The 7,402-nt window shown below is 38.7% G+C and overlaps 1 non-coding gene across 1 annotated transcript; it reads left to right on the plus strand.

The window, feature by feature from the left end:
- The first annotated feature begins 1,432 nt into the window (after window positions 1-1,432).
- Window positions 1,433-1,536, plus strand: LOC127740898 (small nucleolar RNA R71). Its single transcript, XR_008001754.1, has one exon. It is a non-coding gene; the product is annotated as a small nucleolar RNA R71 (small nucleolar RNA).
- Window positions 1,537-7,402: the final 5,866 nt, after the last annotated feature.

Genomic DNA, 7,402 nt, shown 5'->3' on the forward strand with positions numbered 1-7,402 from the left:
ATCAATTACAGCTCCTACTGTGGCTAGGAAGGGTCTTAGGATGATGCATGCATCTTCCTCCTTCCTAGTGTCCAAGATTATGAAATCAGCAGGGATGTAAAGGCCTTTAACCTTTACTAACACGTCCTCTACTAATCCATAAGCTTGACTTACTGACTTGTCTGCCATTTGTAATGAGAATATGGCAGGCTGTACCTCAATGATCCCCAGCTTCTCCATTACAGAGAGTGGCATAAGATTTATACTTGACCCCAGGTCACACAGAGCCTTCTCAAAGGTCATGGTGCCCATGGTACAAGGTATTAAGAATTTACCAGGATCTTGTTTCTTTTGAGGTAGAGTTTGCTGAACCCATGTATCTAGTTCACTAATGAGCAAGGGAGGTGCATCTTCCCAAGTCTCATTACCAAACAACTTGGCATTCAGCTTCATGTAGTTCCTAAATATTGAGCAACTTGCTCTCCAGTTATATCTTCATCCTCTTCAGAGGAAGAATGGTCTTCAGAGCTCATGAATGGCAGAAGGAGGTTTAGTGGGATCTCTATGGTCTCTATATGAGCCTCAGATTCTTTTAGGTCCTCAATAGGGGACTCCTTCTTGCTTGAGAGACGTCCCATGAGGTCTTTCTCATTGGGATTCACATCCTTCTCCTCCCTTGTGCATTCGGCCATATTGATTATATCAATGGCCTTGCACTCTCCTTTTGGATTCTCTTCTGTATTGCTTGGGAGAATGCTAGGAGGAGTTTCAATGACTTTCTTACTCAGCTGGCCCACTTGTGCCTCCAAATTTCTGATGGAGGACCTTGTTTCACTCATAAAACTTAAAGTGGCCTTAGACAGATCAGAGACTATGTTTGCTAAGCTAGAGGTGCTCTGCTCAGAATTCTCTGTCTGTTGTTGAGAAGATGATGGAAAAGGCTTGCTATTGCTGAGCCTGTTTCTTCCACCATTATTAAAGCCTTGTTGAGGCTTTTGTTGATCCTTCCATGAGTTGGATGATTTCTCCATGATGAATTATAGGTGTTTCCATAAGGTTCACCCATGTAATTTACCTCTGCTATTGCAGGGTTCTCAGGATCATAAGCTTCTTCTTCAGAAGATGCTTCTTTAGTACTGTTGGATGCTTTTTGCCATCCATTCAGACTTTGAGAAATCACGTTGACTTGTTGAGTCAACATTTTGTTCTGAGCCAATATGGCATTCAGAGCATCAATTTCAAGAACTCCCTTCCTCTGAGGCGTCCCATTATTCACGGAATTCCTCTCAGAAGTGTACATGAATTGGTTATTTGCAACCATGTCAATAAGTTCCTGAGCTTCTGCAGGCGTTTTCTTTAGGTGAATGGATCCACCTACAGAATGGTCCAATGACATCTTGGAAAACTCAGATAGACCATAATAGAATATATCTATTATGGTCCATCTGAAAACATGTCAGAAGGACACTTTTTGGTCATCTGCTTGTATCTTTCCCAAGCTTCATAGAGGGATTCACCATCTTTTTGCTTGAAGATCTGAACATCCACTCTAAGCTTGCTCAGCTTTTGAGGGGGAAAGAACTTAGCCAAGAAGGCCGTGACCAGCTTATCCCAGGATTCCAGGCTATCCTTAGGTTGTGAGTCCAACCATGTTCTAGCTCTGTCTCTTACAGCAAAAGGGAAAAGCATGAGCCTGTAGACTTCAGGATCTACTCCATTAGTCTTAACAGTCTCACAGATCTGCAAGAACTCAGTTAAAAACTGGTAGGGATCTTCTGATGAATGTCCATGAAACTTGCAGTTCTGTTGCATTAAAGCAACTAATTGAGGTTTCAGCTCAAAATTGTTTGCTCCAATGGCAGGAATTGAGATGCTTCTTCCATCAAACTTGAACGTAGGTGTAGTATAATCACCAAGCATCCTCCTTGCATTATTATTTTTGGCTGCCATCTCCTCTTCTTTTTTGAAAATTTCTGTAAGGTTGTCTTTGGATTGTTGTAATTTAGCTTCTCTTAGTTTCCTCTTCAGAGTCCTTTCAGGTTCAGGATCTGCTTCAACAAGAATATGCTTGTCCTTGCTCCTGCTTATATGAAAAAAAGGGAACAGAAAATAATAATAGGGATCCTCTTTACCACAGTAGAGAGATTCCTTAATGTTAGTAGGAGAAGAAGGGAATAGAGGAAGGAGAATCCAAACACAAGGGTGAGGATAGTGTCAGATTCTTGAGATGAAGAGAGGTGTTAGTGAAAATAATTTAATGTGTATGCTTTTACATTTAAAAATATTTTAATTGTAAAAAAATATCAAATGACATATTTTGATTTGTCAAATTACTAATATAAAATATAATTATATATAGAGTAAAAATAGTAGAGAGAAATATAAAAATAGAGAGAGGTAGATGAAAGAATTTAGGAAAGGAGTTTATTAGTTTTGAAAAAAAAAATTCTCAAGGACCTATTTGTCCTTCGAACTTTATTTGTAAAATGACGTCAAGAACTTATTTGTCCTTCGAACTTTATTTCCCTTCCAGCGTGGCACCGTAACGAACATCTGGACACCGTTTCAGCCACGTCATCCAGTTCCGTTTGGTGTATGAGAGGAAAATAGATGGAAGGACTAAATTTTCCTCCGTTTGTTAAAGTCAGGGACTTTTTTGTATTTAAATTTTGTCAGAGATGTATTTGTCAAAAATTTAAAAAGTCAGGGACCTATATGTCTTTTTCCCAATTTTTAAATCAATCACATTAATTGTTAGTAAAGTTTCAATTTTGAAATAAAGATAAGAAAAAGATTTTGAAAAACATTTTTAAATTTTCGAAAATCATAAAAAAAATGAAAAAGATTTGATTTTTGAAAAAGATTTTGGAAAGATAAGATTTTTAAAATTGAAAATTTGACTTGACTTATAAGAAATAGCTAAGTTTTAAAAATTTTTGATTAAGTCAACTCAAATTTTTGAAATTTTGAGAGAAATAAGGAAAAGATATTTTTTTATTTTTGAATTTTTAATTATGAGAGAGAAAAACGCAATTATGACCCAAATCATGAAAATTTTAGACCAAAACACATGATGCATGCAAGAACACTATGAATGTCAAGATGAACACCAAGAACACTTTGAAGATCATGATGAACATCAAGAACATATTTTTGAAAAATTTTTGATGCAAAGAAAACATGCAAGACACCAAACTTAGAAATCTTTAATGCTTAGATAAATTGAATGCAAAATTGCACATGAAAAACAACAAAAGACACAAAACAAGAAGACATCAAGATCAAACAAGAAGACTTACCAAGAACAACTTGAAGATCATGAAGAACACCACGAATGCATGAATTTTCGAAAAATGCAAGAACAAGATGAATATGCAATTGACACCAAACTTAAAACATAACACAAGACTCAAACAAGAATAACAAAATATATTTGGTTTTTATGATTTTCTAAATTTTTTGTATTTTCTTTTATTATTTTCGAAAAATATATAGGAAAAAGAAAATAAGAAATTCAAAATTTTTAAGAAGAATTCCAGGAATCTTTCAATGTTAGCCTAAAGCTCCAATCCAAGGGTTGGACATGGCTTAATAGCCAGCCAGCTTTAGGATGGCATTACATGCATTGAGGTGATTAGTTGAAGTCTCATTCCAAAAGGATTTGGATATGGCTTTACAGCCAGTTAGGATTCAACATGCTTCATGAAACTCTAGAATCCATTTTTAAAAATTCTGAAGCCATAGAAAGATTTATTTTTAATTAAAAAATTTTTTCAAATAGGGATAAATTTTTTGAAAACAAAACAAAAAGAAAATTACCTAATCTGAGCAACAAGATGAACCATCAGTTGTCCAAACTCGAACAATCGCCGGCAACGGCGCCAAAAACTTGGTGTGTGAAATTTGTGATCTCTAATAATGGCTTCAACTTGGTATGCGCGTTTATAAATTAGCACATTCTTCACAGCCTCGCACAACTAACCAGCAAGTGCACTGGGTCGTCCAAGTAATACCTTACGTGAGTAAGGGTCGATCCCACGGAGATTGTTGGTATGAAGCAAGCTATGGTCATCTTGTAAATCTCAGTTAGGCGGATAATAAAAGGTTATGGAGTTTTCGAATAATAAATAAATAAACAGAAAATAAATATAGAGTTACTCATGTAATTCAATGATGGGAATTTCAGATAAGTGTATGGAGATGCTATATTCCTTCTGAATCTCTGCTTTCCTGCTGCTTTCATCCAATCCTTCTTACTTATTTCCATGGCAAGCTGTATGTAGGGCATCACCGTTGTCAATGGCTACATCCTATCCTCTCAGTGAAAAAGGTCCAAATGCTCTTGTCACAGCATGGCTAATCATCTATCGGTTCTCGATCATGTCGGAATAGAATCCATTGATTCTTTTGCGTTTGTCATCATGCCCAACAATCGCGAGATTGAAGCTCATCACAGTCATTCAATCCCCGAATCCTACTCAGAATACCACAGACAAGGTTTAGACTTTCCAGATTCTCATGAATGCCGCCATCAATTATAGCTTATACCACGAAGACTCTGATCTCATGGAATGGAAGGCTCGGTTGTCAGGCGAGGGGCAACCATGCGTCGTGCATCAGGAATCCAAGAGATACGCACCCTAGCTCTCGCTTGTAGAACGGAAGTGGTTGTCAGGCACTGTTCACAAGGATGAATGATGATGAGTGTCACGGATCATCACATCCATCAGGTTGAAGTACGAACGATATCTTAGAACAGGAATAAATTTAATTGAATAGAAAATAGTAGTAATTGCATTAAAACTCGAGGTACAGCAGAGCTCCACACCCTTAATTTATGGTGTGTAGAAACCCCGCCGTTGAAAATACATAACTGAAAGGGGTCCAGGCATGGCCGAATGGCCAGCCCCCAAAATGTGATCACAGGATCAAAAATACCATCCAGGATGTCTAATACAATAGTAAAATGTTCTATTTATACTAGACTAGCTACTAGGGTTTACAGAAGTAAGTAATTGATGCAGAAATCCACTTCCGGGGCCCACTTGGTGTGTGCTGGGGCTGAGCTTGAATGTTACACGTGCAGAGGCTTTTCTTAGAGTTGAACGCCAAGTTGTAACGTATTTCTAGCGTTTAACTCTAGTTTGTGACATGTTTCTAGCGTTTGACTCCAGAATGCAACATGGAACTGGCGTTGAGCGCCAGTTTACATCATCTAATCTGGAACAAAGTATGAACTATTATATATTGCTGGAAAGCTCTGAATGTCTACTTTCCAACGCCGTTGAGAGCGTGCCATTTGAAGTTCTGTAGCTCCAGAAAATCCATTTCGAGTGTAGGGAGGTCAGATTCCAACAACATCAGCAGTCCTTTGTCAGCCTCCTATCAGAGTTTTGCTCAGGTCCCTCAATTTCAGCCAGAAAATACCTGAAATCACAGAAAAACACACAAACTCATAGTAAAATCTAGAAATGTGAATTTAGTATAAAATATAATGAAAACATCCCTAAAAGTAGCTAGATCCTACTAAAAACTACCTAAAAACAATGCCAAAAAGCGTATAAATTATCCGCTCATCATCTACCTCGCTTCATCCGGCATTACATGGCCAGGGTCCATGTTAGAGGCACCCTCTCCTTCCCTTACCTGATCACTCAGTTGGGTCGCCGAGCTGAGGTACCTTGGGAGGTTGCTAATGAAAGGCCCCCCACCGCAGAGTGCCGGAAGATCATCCCTCACAGTCGGAAGTTTCTGGCTTTCGGCTACCGCCCTCCATTCCTCACTAACACTACTGAGGCAGCCACTTCTTCAGCTGCTCCCTCTGCTTCCACTGGCCCAGCACCACCCACTGCACCCCCACCTGCTCCTGAGCCTGCCTACCGTCTGGTGCACCGACTCTTTGACCGCCTTGATTAGATGGAGCGCCATCACCAGCAGCAGTTTGAGAGGTCTGAACGTTGCAACAGGCGATGTTTTGAGAGGTCTGAGCGTCACCACAAGCGGCGCTACGAGCACCTCAAGCTGTTGATCAGATCTGGTGGCAACATCCCCTCCGAGCCCGACACGCCCTCTGACACATCTGAGGAGGAGGTGAGCGATCATGAGGACGAGGCACCTACCCAGGCTGCGCAGGGAGGTCCCGCGGACACTGCACCACATCCCGAGGAGCCACACCAGATACAGGTTGTAGATCCCGAGATTCCTATCCAGTCAGAGCCTCCTCTGCCGCAGATAGATCCTCCTACCTTCTTCCAGTCTGCAGATCCTCAGACTGCCACCGAGAGACCAGCAGCCCATCCATCTGGAGATGACACTCCTTCACACCCGACTTGAGTGAGCATCGAGGACGATGCTATTATTTAAGTGTGGGGAGGTCGCCATCTCTGGCATCTATTTTTTTTGGTGAACCACTACAGACTCTTATCTTATTTGTCTATTTTCTGTATTTTATTTGCACATTTTTCTCTCTTTTGTTTTTGTTATACTGTTGCATTATGCACTTTGGGCTGTATATATCTTGGATATTTTAGCTTAATTTGCACATTAGTTTACTAGTTATATATTAAGTGGATTAATTAGTAAAGTTTATCCTTTTTAGCATATGATAGTTGATTTGATTGAAAATAAAAAAGGATGTAAGCTAGAGACTTTAACAGAATCAAAACAATCCACACCCCTTGTATATATAGCATTACATGTTAGTTAGTTAACAACATTTCATCAAGGAGGATGATGCGGCGGAAATTGGTGAATTAAAAATTATTAAAATATATGCGTTGCAAGTATAGTTCTTAACTCACCAGAATTCCACTTATCAATTTAGAAAGGTGTCACAGAAATTTAAATTTAAAATACTGGGAGTATGAATCCCAGGTCGTCTCCCAATGAGTTGCAGAAAAGTGTGTTATTTTTATTAATCAGATGTTTTCAAAAAGGTTTGAGTTGAGTAAACAGGAAATAAAGTTGGAGAATTTGAATAATGTAAATAAAAGCCTTGACTGGGAGTTGATTAGTTGGAAGTCCCACTGTTGTTGGATTACTCTCTAGATTAATTGATAATTAAAGGTTATCCTGTTTAGTTATCTCTTACTAGGTAAGGGAAAGTCAAACAGGTTGGAATGCTATGTCTGTTCACAAGTTGCAACCCACTTAATTAAAAGGGGTTGGTGTTAGTGACTAGAGGGCAATCCAACAATAAACCCAATTACAATCTTTCTTTTAAGCCTTCCAACTCAATTGGTTCCTTTCAATCAACTCCCCATCAAGTTAGGGAACTACTCGCTCATTGTGAATGTAAAATTCATAACATATGAAAGGGAATTAAAGAAAGACATTGTAAATAAAAATCAAAATAATCAAATAAAAATAAAAGTAATCCTTGTATTAAATAAATCCTAATAATATTCCAATGGTAAAATTAACA

The sequence above is a fragment of the Arachis duranensis genome, chromosome 7 (assembly GCF_000817695.3).
Source record: "Arachis duranensis cultivar V14167 chromosome 7, aradu.V14167.gnm2.J7QH, whole genome shotgun sequence".
NCBI lineage: Eukaryota > Viridiplantae > Streptophyta > Magnoliopsida > Fabales > Fabaceae > Arachis > Arachis duranensis.